General features: G+C 40.8%; 1 protein-coding gene and 1 long non-coding RNA gene across 2 annotated transcripts in view; one reads left to right on the plus strand and one right to left on the minus strand.

Annotated features, from left to right (window-relative positions):
* LOC134620328 (uncharacterized) overlaps positions 1-15,558 on the plus strand; it is a 229,285-nt gene that overhangs the window by 124,303 nt on the left and 89,424 nt on the right. The window lies entirely within an intron of this gene.
* LOC135932592 (uncharacterized) lies at positions 4,589-6,462 on the minus strand. The gene is made up of 3 exons (XR_010573585.1): positions 6,122-6,462; positions 5,240-5,423; positions 4,589-4,975 (listed from the first exon to the last, which is right to left on the minus strand). It is a non-coding gene; the product is annotated as an uncharacterized LOC135932592 (long non-coding RNA).

Raw genomic sequence — 15,558 nt, forward strand, 5'->3', positions numbered from 1 at the left:
GTGAAAGCAGGAAATGACAAATGTAGCAGAGCAGCAGTGTTTTAACACGTCTGAGCTGGAAACAGAAACTCTGGTATGAACATCATTCATAGAACAGCTTCCAGCTTCTTTTGCTCTGCTACACTCTGGATGGATTTGCATTTAAAGATGCAAAGAGACTAAAATGGTTAGTGTTAGGAGGTCAAAGGTCAGAGCTCCTGTGGGTCTGAGGGCAGCCATGTTGGAAAAGGATGAAGGAGTCTGACCTGAGCCAGTGTTTGACATGAACACATCAGCACTGCTATCAGTGAGCCTAACGACAGCTGTTAGCATCATTTCAGTGTTTCAGTCATTTAAAAACACTTCCTGTCACTGTGGTGGTTACAGTGACATCATGCAGTTTGTGTTTTGACCTCCAGAGGGCGACAAATCAGCACAGACAGAGAGCTCCATTCAAACTTTGCTGCCATCAGTAATAATTCTTCAAATACAAACATCAGTTTAGTGCTGAAATATTTAAACGCTGCAGGAAGAAGAACAACAAAGTGATGACGGATGTTTGTCCTTAAAACAGGAAGCAGAAATAAATCACAGCCTGCCAGAGAGGAGGAAGTTCCCGAGGTGCACCTGAACGCAGCACACAGTGTTTCGATGGTCCTTATTTTGAAGTTGTCCTCAAACGCCTCTCTGCGCGTTTCCTTCCTGCTCAAACTTCCCTTTTTTCTGAGCGTGTAGTTTGCTGATCGTCTTTGTCAGGTAATGTAAATGTTCATGTTTGATTTCTTCACACAAGAAACTGTGTGCGTTTTTATTTCCGGTCTCTCCATTAAAGTCTGTAATGTTTTCCTGGCTAACATCAGCTGTGTGCAGCTTAGTTCCAGCACAAACAGCACAAATCTGCCGCTCCATAGTTCACGGTAACGGACTCACAGCTGGACCAACGAGGCCGACCGAGGCCCTGTAAGTGTATGGCGTTATTTTTGTGCCACTATTCTGAGCGCACGCAAAAAAAAATTGCAGGTGCAAGTGTTGCATTTTGAGGAGAAATTATTTTGAGCGAAGAAAAGCTATATTTGAGTGAACAAAATTCATTGCTGCATGCAAAAAATGTATTTCAGTGTTTGCTATTATCCACACACACACACACACACACACACACACACACACACACACACACACATAACAGTAGCCCCTCTCGCTCAGTTTTTGCATTTGCGCTCGCTGGCAATGTGTCGCTGGCGCTCTCAACATTTCTGCTCCTGCGCGCTCAACTCTTTCTCTACACCGTTATATTTGTGCCACAAAACCAGCCAATAGACCCTGGCCGTTTATCAATGCCCAAGTACGCGAGTACGTACCCGCCGAGAACACGAGCACGGACTCGCGATATGTACAATTGGAACACCTGCGTACGTGATGATGTCACAGGTCCGGAGGTTTTACTGCCGTCCCCTCTTAATTTAACTGTGAGTAACATGTTATGAAGCTTAACTTTAATCACAGCCAAACCGGTTTACTCAGGAACAAATAAAACACTCAAATAAACCAAACATTAACATTTAGAAGTGATCTAAGTGACTTATATATCATTTTTAACCTCAGTAGTGAAACCTCTATTAATAAAAATAGTGTACATGTACATACGTGTACATACCTTAATAAAAACAAGCAGGTGAGATGTTAGAACACTTTTATTTCTATTTTAGTGGACTCTCAATACTATAGACAGCTGCTGGAGTTTCTTTAACCTGAGTAGTGAGAAGACCGCGAGCGGGGGGGGTTGAAAACGATGTGCCGGGAGTCTGCTGTTGAGTTTTGGACGAAATGCATTCTGGGATATATAGCTGTCCCAAGTCCACACCGATGCATGCTCGATAAAACGGGCGGAGCGAGAACACATCCGGGACTTTTTCGCGTTCTCGGCTTGATGCGTACTTCGAATAGCTAGGTTTCATTTGACGTAGACGTGACGTCGACGTAAAGCGCGAAATTTGACTGGCGGTCGGAAGTGAAAAAGATAAGCGCAAAATCACAGACAGACAGTACGCAAAATGCCTATGTCATGTTGTGTTTACGGATGCTCCAGTAGGTCGACCAGAGAAACCGATAAACGGTATTTTAGGGTACCAAAAATAGCCCAACGAAGAGGAGAAAAATGGAAAATTCTAACCGAAAAACGTAGGAAAAAATGGATTTTAAATTTACGTTTACAGTCGGGAGGAGCAGAGTCTGCCAATGCCCGTGTCTGCAGCGACCACTTCGTCAGAGGTAATGTTATGTTTGCAAACGAACTTATTAGCATTAGGTTGTCGTTAAATTGTCGTTTACTTAGTGCTTTTAAGTTAGTAGTCTAATATTGACTTGATTGGGACTATAGGCTGCCCAAGTGCTTTGGATGACGAAGAGTCGGAGGACTGGGCTCCGACGGTCAATCTCGGCTACGAACGAAAACCCAGATCGGAATCAGTTCTCAAACGAGAGAAAAGAATGAAGCTTAAGGCAGAACAGCATCGATGTGCAGAGGCGATTTTGGATATGCAACAGACGGCTGAGAGCCCGGATTTGAGCCTAGTGACAGTGGAGAACCCCGAACTGCAGCTTCCAGCTGAGAATCCACAACCAGAAGACTTCAGTGTGAATGAGACATTCACTTATCCAGGTAAGATATTGTGCTGAGATGTAAAACAAACAAGAATCATGTCAAAGAGAAAAAGATGCCATTATCTGTAATGATTATGGTCCAAGTTACATATTACATGTTTGTGATTTTTTAATCACAGAGTAAATCCATACCATTTTATTCAGAAAAAAAGAAAAAGTGGCACTTATTACCGTCAGGCACACACCACAGGTTTTTGTACACTGCTATGGTTCTTATATTGCCAGATTCCAGACAGTCTCCTTTCACAGATAAGTAAAGATATCCGTAATGTAAGGTTTCTGTGGTGAGAAACATATAAATATATTTTTTGTTTAGACGCAACATGTTTTTTTGTTGATTAAAAAAAATAATTACATTAAATTAACATAGTGAATTAAACACATTACACCAGATTCTAATAGCCCACTAAAAAACTCCTACAGTGAAAATGAGTAAAAATTGAGGTTGCCTCTATTATGCTGATTATGCTCCCCCACTGTTATATTGCAGGCTGTGCGGCTGCTGGATGCCAGACAGAGCTGACGATGGATGACATCGAGAAGATGGAGGATGTTTTGAGACAGAACACAGCAGAGCTGGTTGATCTTCGGAGCAAGGCTCTGGACACACAGTTCAGCCAGGAGGCTTTTGAAAAAAATGAAGACAAGACAAAGTTCTACACAGGGCTCCCCAACTTCTTAGTTTTAATTCAGATTTTTGAACTGTGCGAGCCCTATATCACCTCGGGACCTATGAACAATTCATACTATTTTTGCTGAGGCTGAGACTAAATTTGCCCCTGAAAGAATTAGCTTTCAGGTTCAATATTTCTCTGTCCACTGCTTCTAGAGTTTGGCATAAAGTAATTGACATACTTCATAAAAGGTTAGAGTTCCTAATTGAGTGGCCAGAGCGACATGTTCTTCAAGCTACGATGCCACTGAGTTTCAGACAGGCATTTGGATGTAAAGTGGCTGTGATTGTTGATTGCTTTGAAGTCTTTATTGAGAGACCATCTAATCTTCTTGCACAAGCTCAAACTTGGTCCAACTACAAGCACCATCACACTGTAAAATTTTTGATTGGTGTTGCCCCCCAAGGCTACGTCACTTACATATCTTCTGCCTGGGGAGGGAGAGTTAGCGATAAGCAGATCACAATAGAGAGTGGCCTCCTAAAGAACTTGTTACCTGGAGATATTGTCCTTGCAGATCGTGGGTTCAATATTGGCGATAATGTGGGGTTTTACTGTGCTTCACTACAGACACCGGCATTCACTAAAGGGAGAAAACAGCTGTCAGCCTATGAAGTGGCAGAGACAAGGAAAATAGCCAATTTGCGTATCCATGTTGAGCGAGTCATAGGTTTAGTCAGGAGGAAATATCACATTCTGCAGAGCAGGGCTATGCCAACAGAGAACATGTCCACAAAGCCAGGTGAGACACATGCATTGATCGACAAGATTGGGGTAATTTGTTGTGCCTTATCAAATCTCTCCGAGTCTGTTGTCCCACTGGAGTAAGGGGGGTGGGTGGTAATCAATCAGTTAAAAAAAATTAAATGTCTTGTCACTGTCACGGCTCACAGAAGGGGGTGGAGAGGAAGAGTAGTGTCCAGTATCTGCTGCTTGGCTCTGGTGATAAGTAGAACAGGGTAGAGTAATAGTAGTACCTAAGTCCTGACTCCTGATTAGTCTGTAAATGTTTTCAAATGAAATATTTTTCTCCAACTGTCATATTGTGCTGGCAGTTTGTACAGTATTATACTGTGAGATGGATTGCAATCTATTTTGTTTATTTGTTTAAAAGTCTAATCTTGTAAATAAACCACCAATGTATTATTATGCTGCCTCAATAGCATTTAATCATTGTGTAGTGTTACACAACACTTAAATGACACAATTAAATGTACAATAAAATTAAATGACAATTTGTGCTCTAATGCTACGTCAGAGCAAATACAATAGCCAGAACTCATAATGACTACCATCAGGTCATAACAATATTCAAAATGTCATTATGTTGTCGTCCTTTTATCACATTACACATGTATGTTTGTAACTTGCTGTCCCAGTATTTCTGGGAGTATACTGTTTCTAAAAAAACACTCAACTTTAGGAATCGCATCATCCCAAAACTCAAGGTCAGGCAAAATCCTTTCAACAAATATGTCATTGCGGTTCCACACAACAAAGTCACAGTACTCTGCATTTGCAATGTGAAGCTGTGCCTGAATTTGGTAATAGTAGTCATGAGTTGGGTCCAGTGTGACATTATCCCCGTCACTGATGAGGCAGAAGCCCTTCTCCCCAGCACGCATGCGCAGGTTGACCGCATCTTTCTGAGAGTGTGGGCACTAAAATCACAGTGATGAGAACAACAATCAAGATTTATCTGATGAAACAGTGAAGAAGCAAAGATGATGGGTGTGGTCTGTGTTATCATAATCTCTCATTGCCCAAAACAAATGTCTATTTGAGACAGACAATAAAGCCTCATCTTATCTTAATTGAACAATAGATTAGAAATTAGAAAAGGTATTTCCTGCATTTTTACTCAGTTCACTGATTCTTATGGAAAGATGTCACACCTATGGCCTTGACTACAACAGAGTCAATACCTTAATCTCGCAGATGCCAGTTCCATGACAGTCACAAGTGACTATCCCATCAGGGGAGGACCCCATGTATGGCCACTTGGGGTTCAGCCAGAGACCGCTGTCCATACATGAGAAGCCTGCATGCTCCTGGCTCATAAGCTTCTCATATGCTCCTCTGGCTTGTGCTTCATGTTTGCATCCATAACTATAAACAGTACACATGCCAAACATGAAAAGGAAATTATTACTTAGTATTGGATGTGTAAAACAGTAAAGTGATGTATTATACAATATGCCATTACCCTAAACTATACTTAGTTCTTACCCTGTATAACCCTAGCCGTATAAGCCTATAACTAACCTCCATCTTCATAACACTTTTTTAGTTACAGTTATGGACAGTTTCATACCCCAAATCTTAACTCTGCCTTACCCTACATCAAACCCTAAATACCTTGTAGCAGCTGTGGTGAACCTATATGCCTCTGGATAGCATATGGCCTTGATCAAGCTCTTTGATGGTTGCTGGGGGTTGGTCTTAAGAACTTGTTTCAGCTTAGAGGCAGTTACGCGTCCAGCTCTTTGCCTAAACCAGATACTGCTTGCACTCTGACTTCGAGTCGCCCTCTCTACAGCCTGGACTTGGGACAGGGTGAGCTCTTCAAGCTGGAAGTCCAGGCATAGCTCTTCAAGGTCTTTGGGGGGGAGCTGCAGTGTCTCTGGTGTTCTGTACTCAGGCACAGTTTTAGGAAGCATGCTAGACTGGGGGACAAATTCTTTGTGGTAAGGTTCCCTAGACATCAGTGCTGCACTCCTTGGACAGTTTTTGCTTAAACTCTCAAAAAACCTACAGTATGTCTCTGAATCTCTCTGCACTCTTGGGCATGGAAGTGATTTCCCAACCTTTTGTGTACTTGTGCAGCCATCAATGGAACACTCAAGCTTTCGTTTTTTTGACTTTGCTGAAGAGAAGTCAATCAGAGTTACTGGGCAAGCAGGAATCTGGAAAAATTAAGCCAAAGAAGATCATTAAAATTTAAAAAGCTCTTTTCCAAAACGCTATATATTCGTTTCCAAAAATATTCGAAATTGAACAGTGATGGCAGTGGAGTGAGTATGTGTGTTTTAGGCTGGGTATAGTGGTTGGTTGGCAGTGAAGTGTGTGTGTGTATGTTGGGTGGGGATGGAGGTGCCATGTGCTGGGTATAAAAGGAGTGGAAAGTAAGCAGTTCCATGTTGATGAAAATGTGGTGTGAGGAGTTGTGAGTATTGAGGAATGCATGAGAAATGTGAATATATAAAGTGCTGCAGTCAGGTGTGTGTGTGCGCAGAAAACAAGTGCTAGGGTGTTGAGGCATGCATGAGAAGGGTGTGATATACAGTATACGGTTCTGCAGTCATGGTTATGTTAGTCATGAAAAAGGAAATGGCTTTTAAATGCTGTTATAGCGTTTTGGAATAGAACTCTTCATTTATTAAAGTACTGCCTTTTGTCTGACCCCTCACCTGCAACCTGCCCGGCTTGATTAGATCTACCAGGAGCTTGAAGCCCCTGCCGGTATAGCCTACAGGGTCATTGAGGCACTCAAGCTTCCCCACCACGACAAGGTAGCAGTATAGGGGAAGATATTTTATCCTACTGTCACATGAAGTCCCAATATAACATTCTTTATCCTTCATTTTGCTTTTTGGCTTACCTTTTTAACATGAGATGGCATCAGCCACTTGCACTGCTCTGATGTGCATGTCGCTCTCATTTTCACCCCAGCTTCAACTGCAAAAAGAACAGCTCCAACGTGCGAGCATGATTCTGATAGTCTGGAAATAGAGCACATAATCTTTTTAACATGAAATGCAATATTTACAGTACATTTTGATGATGCATAGCTTACTAATACTAATGTGCAATGGCACTTTATTTGAAGTAACATGTTTATTCATTAACTCTTTCTCAACAGCCTATAGAGAAATCATTATCTAGGTGATGACATGACTGAATAGTTCTACCCTCTATCTGAAAAATGCATCTGAGTGTCATGAGGGATCTAAGGCAATCACACAAATTCTTAGCTGATGAATTCTTAGCTAAAAGAAAACACTCTCTCCCCACTACTACTGAAGTACACCTGCAAAATGCTAGCAGTGCCCTATGCGTATATGTGTGTGTGTGTGTGTGTGTGTGTATGTGTGTGTTCTCATTGCAATAACATCCTACTTAATTAGGCTACTAACCCTGCCATACAATTGCAATGAGCTGCAATCACTTCTCCATCCTCCTTTGCAATTACCCAAGTCTTCAGAGGTGTCTCGTTAGACCTCTGGGAATGGTTTACCTTGAAACAAACAACTGTCACTCTAACGAAGTCCTAAGGATGTGGCATGTTTGTTGACGTTAAAGCCGCTACCGCTAACTGTTAGCGTGTTTAAGATAAAGCAATATAAGAACAAACACTCACCCTTGCAAACACCAAACTGTATCCATCACGGAGACGTTTTGTTCCAAGGTTGTGGACCCACCCGCTGACAAAAAAATTGTACGCCTCCAGACTCTTGAAAGCTTTCATTTGCTGCCTAGTGTAGTAAGAAGTCTGGAGGACCAAGTAGTTGGTGATATCCACAGCCTCGATAGTAGGCAAATCCTTTACTTCTGTGGTGTATTCGGACATTTTCAAAGAATACGGATCACGTCCGATATATTTTTTAACTATCTGTTTATATCTCTCCCGAGAAACGGGGTCTAAAGTTGCACAATAGCTGCTCTCCTGACTCTCCACAGTGTCCTCCATGTTTACTTCCGCCCTCCACTCAAAAATCGCGCTGCCTCCGCACGTCATCAGAACCACGTGACCGCAACCCAACTATTGGAACAGTACTTGGTCTCCGACTGATGACGTATCACGAGTACACGAGAACGCAAGTACGCACAAGTACGCATATTGATAAACGCCCCCTGTGCACGAGAAAATGCTAACTTCCTGGTTTGAGACCGGATGTGGGGTTGTACATTTCCGGTAGCTTTACTTTGCGGTCAATCGCTACTGCAAAGATATACTCCAAAATCATGTCCAAAACTCGAAAACAGAAAGATCGAGTTTAGTTACAAAGAGCAGAAGGTGGGAACACTCATGATCAATTTTGACGTTTAAAGAGTTTAGATCGATCAGTTGTTTACATCACTCAACACAAGCAGAACTGCATTACAAAATCAGAAGACACATCGTCCACATTCAGAAGCACATCTCTGTATAGTGACTGGTCTTATGATTTAAACAGGCAAATGTTCAGCATTCAAACTACAGGTGAGGAATAGTCAAACCAGATGTTTCCCCGTTGTGTCGATATCAGCTAGTCAAGTACACACCTACACAGCATGTTAACAAACCGTGAAAAAAAGCCACACAAAAATTAATGATTGCTGGTAAGGGTTTCTATACATTAGTATTTATGAAGGGTGTGTTGTGACTTACCTTCAAAATTACAGTGGTCCCTCGCTATAACGCAGTTCACCTTTCACCTCGCTGTTTCGCGGATTTTTTAGTGCAAGTTTGCATGCTTATTTTTACATCACATTGTGTCCTGCGTCCTGATCGCTGCAGACGATCTCCTCCGTGCCGTCTCTCCTGTACAGTACAGAATCGCTGCATCGATCGCCAGCAGTGTGACTCTGAAGTGCAGTACTGTATGTCCACGATGTCCACGAAACGTTTTGCACCGTCAAAAGATAAAATTGGCTACTTGATTTCACCGATTGCTGGTTATTTTAGAACATAACACCCGCGATAAACGAGACACTGCTGAGAAATATACAATTTGAATCCCCTTTCTCTTTTACTCTGAGGCACGGGGGAAAAAATATCGACAAGTCCATGAACATCATTTACAGATATATTGGGTAAATGCCCAAGACATCTATAGAAATGTAAATCATCGCTTGATTTGTTCATTTGGTTAACTTGTTTTGGACCGTAAACAAGGCGCGAATAGGACACCGGAAACACAGCTCCCCACAGGAGTTTCCACACCGGAAGTAGCTAACGTGCACATAGTGTATCACAGACTTAGATGCAAAAAAAAATCTGATTGGTTGTTTTGGTCTCCAATCAGCTCGAAATGACGATATGCAATATCCCAGAATCCATTTCGTCCTAAGCTCAAACGAGGCAGTGGCGGAGAAACACCGAGTGGCAGAGTTTGAAATATTACTCTTTCTGGGTGACAAAATAAACTTTTAAGATATTTTCATGCGAGAATGGTGCTGTGTAAACTTCAAATATCTGCTCATCATCAAGACATCACATATTTGCATAAGTGCTCTAATGTTTTCGGAGATGCCTGTTACCCACCAGCTGACCACATAGCTGGACTGGTCATTGGGCATTTTGATGGTGATTTTTCATGTTTATGTTTGTTTGTTTTTGTAACGGTATAAACAATGAAAGGTGGTGGATTAGCCAATTGGTCACGATCAACTCTCAGGTGGACCAATTACAATACATCCATATTGAGGGGAAAAGAAATGCGATTCGTCCCGTACTTCAGCAACAATGAAAAAAAAAGACCCAAAGCTGGAGTTATTCTGTCTTATTCTGTCTTTACGCTGTCAGCTGCACAGCGGACTTTTCTCCTCTCATTCTCTCCCCTCCCTCTCCTGTTGCTACTTCAATCATGAAACTGATCAATGATCAGCTGATCGTCTCTCTTGTTTGTTTATCGCCCACTTTGCGCCAGAAAAAGGAAACCAGCGGATGCGCTAAACAACAGCAGCTTGATAAGCTGTTGTTAGAATGTATTTAATATTACTTTCTAGTAGCTGATGTTTGCTGGAGCCACAGCTGTAAAGCTGCTGCTCATGATATCAGTTTGGATACGTGGTGAGAGGAAAACATTAAGGTGATACAAATCATACCAACAAGACAGTGCACATCACTGTCACAACAGTGTTTGTTTTAGTTCAAAGGCTTTATGGTTTTTCCTATAATACTGGTGGTGTAGTTGGTGATTTTTTGTCAGTTCAGCCTTATACATTATGTTTAACCCGAGTGACGACCCGATCAGCTGGTGGGTAACAGGCATCTCTGAAAACATTAGAGCACTTGTGCAAATATGTGATGTCTTGATGAATCGAGCAGATATTAGAAGTTTATACAGCACCATTCTCGCATGAAAATATCTTAAAAGTTTATTTTGTGACCCAGACAGAGTAATATTTCAAACTCCGCCACTGCCTCGTTTGAGTTTTGGACGAAATGGATTCTGGGATATTGCATTTCGTCATTTCGAGCTGATTGGAGACCAAAACAGCCAATCAGATTTTGTTTGCATCCAAGTCTGTGATTGGCTGGTTTTGTGGCACAAATATAACGGTGTACAGAAAGAGTTGAGCGCGCATGGGCAGAAATGTTGAGACTGCGAGCAACACATTGTGAGCGAGCGCAAATGCAAAAACTGAGCGAGAGGGGCTGCTGTTGTGTGTGTGTGTGGATAATAGCAAACACTGAAATACATTTTTTGCACGCAGCAATGAATTTTGTTCACTCAAATTCAGCTTTTCTTCGCTCAAAATAAATTTCTCCTCAAAATGCAACACTTGCACCTGCAAATTTTTTTTAACGTGCGCTCAGAATAGTGGCACACAAATAACGCCATATAAGTGACGTGGAAACAGATGTTTCTGCGACAAACAGAAAATATGCAGCGAATATTTGGTCTGTAGATGTCATTTCATGCTCTGCTCGCTCTTCTGTTGCTTTACTTTAAAGAGAAAAAGAAAAGTTTTCCATTATACTCTCGGATGAAATGTTAAAATAAAACTGTGTTGATACATCTGGAAGCACACATTGCTCCACAGGTCATTACGTCTCTCACACTGATTCATGAAGTCATGCAGCTGCTCACAGTGACGTCAGCGCTGAACAGCAGCACAGCTTCTCTCTTTTTTCAAACTTTATTAAGAACAACAAAACGGAAAATGGCGCACCATAAGTTGATGAGACAATAGAAAGGCTACCAGGGATTTTCACACAAATCCCTGCACACATTTGTAAATGTTAGTAAACATGTGCACATGAATGATTTGTGTTTCCTCTGCAGGTAGAAAGTGTGTGTGAGCTGAATTGAGCAGCATGGATCAGTGTGAGGACAGAGAGGAGGGAGTCCCTCCCTCTAAAAGCACTCTGTGTGGGGAACATGAGAGCCAGACCAAAGCTCAGAGGTGAGATGTCCATCTCTAACTGTCCATGACTCTTCTCCATGTCACAGCTCAGCACTCACATCACTGCTCCATCATTATTCACAGGAACCAACCTGGACCTCCACCCAGCTCTGTGTCCTGTAAGAGTAACCAGTCTGCAGATCGTCCCATTAATTTAAAAGTCTATGCTGCAGAGAGGTGAGCTGTTAGTAACATTATGTCTTTGATTTAAATGATTTTGATGTTTCCTGGTTTCTGAAAAGCACACAGGCGCAGGTGTAACTGTCAGTTTATCTGTTTTAAGATGCATTTTGTGACAAAATTGTCTGTTTTTAACTATTTTAATCAGAGGAACTAAACACAAACATGAACCTGGACCCAGCTGTGTGTCCTTAAAGAGTGACTGGTCTGCAGATCGTCCCATTAATTTAAAAGTCCGGCCTCTGTCTGCTGCAGAGAGGTGAGCTGTTAGTAACATGAACTCTTTGATGTCACTTTGCTGTCTGATTTAAATGTTCTGTTTGATGGTGTTTCCTGGTCTCTAATCTGCATCTGAAAGGAAGTCACTGAGTGAGGGATTCCTTTATTCTGTAAAACATGTCCAACATTTAAACTCCTCACAGTAGGACCATCAATAACATCGACTCACCTCAAATGCATTTAATGTTAAAGCAATGGCCCTTTGAAGATGTAAGGTACAGATATTAGTTTAAAAATGTAGGGAGTAAAAGTAAATATTGTCAGAAAATAAAATTTAAATTTAATTTTTTTTTTTTTATCCCACATTATGACTCAATGTCTCCAAAGTGAAATGTGATTAAAAGTATGTCATTTCTTTTAATTGAATCTAGTTTACTATGTAATTTATTGGACTTTTGTTTTTTTTCTCCAATGGAGCTGTTGACATTAATGTAATTCCATAAGAAGTCAAATTAAAGTCGTGGTCACGAGTCAGAGGTGGTCAGGGAAGAGATTACCTCACTCACTTCATCAGTGTTGTTGGCAGTTCTCTGTATTAAGTCACTTCAGCTGTAATCTGACTGCCAACAGTTCAAGCACTAATATGTTCCTGACAATGTGTAAACCTTTAATGTGTAAACAGTCGTTAAAGCTTTCAGGCTCATGTAGAGACGTCCAAAGAAACTCAAAATATTTTTCTCTAAGAGCTCAGTTCTTGTTAATATCTACGTTAGGCAACATGTGTTTCCTTGTTGTGTCTGGTTGATTTTCCTCTTTCTCATCCATGAAATGAAGAGAGGCTGTTGAATCATTACCAGGTAAACTTGCTTCAAAGTCTTTGTCAAAAATAATGTGTCAGTTAATCTGAAAAAATCAGCAGCTGATTTTCCAAAAACATCCAATCTTACATTAGAAACATATGAAGATGTTCACACATGATCCAGAATCAAGGTGAGTGATGGTGTAAGAGGAAATCTGTGTGCAGTATTTAGTGTTAGAAGCTCTGAATGGATGTGTGTGAGCTTTAAATGTTTGGCTGGAAAAAATCTGCTGTGTTAAAAAAGTTTATTTGAAGGCAGGAAGAAAAGCTGGTAAAAATACCAAATGTGTTAATTATCAGACTGATCAATTTTATCATTAAGACAGGAGATTATCTGATGGATTATAAAAAATAATCTTTAAATCTGCATGAGAGTTTATTTTTTCTTCCAGCTGTTTAAAAAATGCAGCAGCCAGAATCTTTAGTACATGGATATTTGATCACATTCCCCAATCAGTGTTTCAGTTATTTAAAAACACTTCCTGTCACTGTGTTGGTTACAGTGACATCATGCAGTTTGTGTTTTGACCTCCAGAGGGCGAAAAATCAGCACAGACAGAGAGCTCCATTCAAACTTTGCTGCCATCAGTAATAATTCTTCAAATATAATCATCAGTGTTTGAGCAGTTATGATATCAGGGACAATCTAGACACGTGTGACAATACTGAACATGTCACATAACACACCTTAAACATCATGTGATCCACTCTCAGTCTGCACTTTCATTCATGACTTCAACAGGTTGAAATGAGCTTTGAAGAAACATTCAGTGAAATAAATCTTTCATCACAGGATTGATGCTGCTCCCTGATTGGACGGTTGGTTTCAGCTCTGCTCTCAGTCTTTACTGCACAGGTGAAGGTAGAAAGTGTGACTGGATCTATAGACTGGAAACAGAGAAACTGAGTGTAAATGTTTGTAGTATAAAAAAGTTTTGTTCCACAGGATGTCAGAGCTGAGCTGGTATTGGTTCACATTCGTAGTGACAATGTTTCATTACATTTCCTGTAGGTGGCCTCAGTGAACTTCAACACTGAACCAGTCTGACTATTTTGAAGGGAAATGAAACAAACAACAAAAAATCTGCACAGTGATCAGGATCTATGAAAATGTTGGACTGATTCAATTTGTCTTCTCTAAAATAACATTTCTCTCATTTCTCTCATTTCCCATTTCCATAAAAATAGGGAGGAATAACAGTTAGCAAGTAGATGTTGTATCAGTCTGAAGCATTTTTATCTCACTACAGGAGCATAAAGTATAACTCTTAAAAGCTTTAAATGAAGCTAAATGGACTTTTGTCCTTTTTAAATATGAAAGTGTAGAAGAACAGCACTGACTGTAACGCAGTAAATACAAACAGTTCATTTAGCTTCATCGTTTTATATTTTCTTATATAAATATTTTTATTAATATTCTTTTCACTGTAAATAAAACAATAGATGCACTCTGCCAGATTCAAATGTAAAAGCGTGATAATCCCAGCAGGATTATCAAATATTTATTGCCTGGTAGTTTTAGTGTTTATTATTTGTTGATGTTCAACAGGAAACACAAAGACTTTGGAGCGTACTAATTCGTCCAAGGATTTAATTTTCTGTTCAGTGTGACCAAACTGAGTGACTAAGACAAACAGTTCAGCTGCAAAGTGGTAAGAAGAGAAATCCTGTTTCCCTTGAACTTCTAAAGTAATCTTTGTTGAACCACAGCTGTTGCATCCTGGTGGCCTTCAGGTTTTTAGGCACGGTGGTATGTCGATGTTTTATAGTTTTTGTTAAATCAAGTGTGTGTTCCACTTTGGACGGTGCTCTAAAAGTGGAGCACATTAAACGCTTTAATGCTTGAAACACATTCTGCTGTGAACTGTGTGCACACGGCTAAAGCACAAATTACTGCACACTGAAGCATTTCAAAGATAAAGGACTGTTGCATGAACATAACAACATGTTACATGTATGAAGTTCACATGTTAAACTCTGACAGTCACAGATATCATGCATGAACATCATGTGGTCCTAAAGTGTCTGAGTGAACATAAAAGAGCTTTAATAAAGTTTGATACTGAGGTCGGCAGTGAGCTGACTGCATTGTACTCAGAGCTGTTCCTAATATTCTGTCCATTTTTTGCTTTTTTTATATATATATTGGAAGGTCTTAAATTTCAGAGTCAGCAGGTGAGATCAGGTTTCTCTGATCCCTGATGTGGATCATGTGACCTGGTTTCTAGGTTATATGACAGGTCAGAGGTCAGTGACTGTAAGTCAGTGACTTCTGTTAATGTCAACTCACTGAGTGTTTGTGGTTTACCTCTCAGACTGACTGAAGTCCACAAGAAGATGATGATCGAGGAAGACGAAGACAGAGCAGAGTCTGCAGGATCCAGCTTTACATCTATGAGCAGTGGTCGACCTCCCGCCTTCAGTGGTGAACCTGGACCAACGAGGTCAGAGAGCTGAACTCACTGAGTAACATAAATAATTCTGCACTGACATTATAATCAGTGTTGATTCTGGTTGATTTTCTGACTGTGTTTGTGAGCTGAGAGGAAATGAAAATGAGTTTGTAACAAAAATCAGTTTTGTCCAGTTTTCCTGTAAAAAGCTGAACTCTAATCTAAGAGGATGTTACTGACAGGAAACAGCTGCATTATCTGCAGTCTGTGTGATCACAGCTGCTTCAATCATGTTTGTGTCTGCAGAGGTCAGAGGTCACAGTCTGCAGGGTCCAGCTGTCCGTCTGTGAGGAGTGACCGGTCCAAAGATGAATCTCCATTCTTCAGTGGTGAACCTGGACCAACGAGGTCAGAGAGCTGTGATGACTCCTTTACATGTTTGTGTTTCCTGGATAAATCTGACCTGAAACATCCTCAG

Source organism: Pelmatolapia mariae, linkage group LG3_W (assembly GCF_036321145.2).
Source record: "Pelmatolapia mariae isolate MD_Pm_ZW linkage group LG3_W, Pm_UMD_F_2, whole genome shotgun sequence".
Taxonomy (NCBI): domain Eukaryota; kingdom Metazoa; phylum Chordata; class Actinopteri; order Cichliformes; family Cichlidae; genus Pelmatolapia; species Pelmatolapia mariae.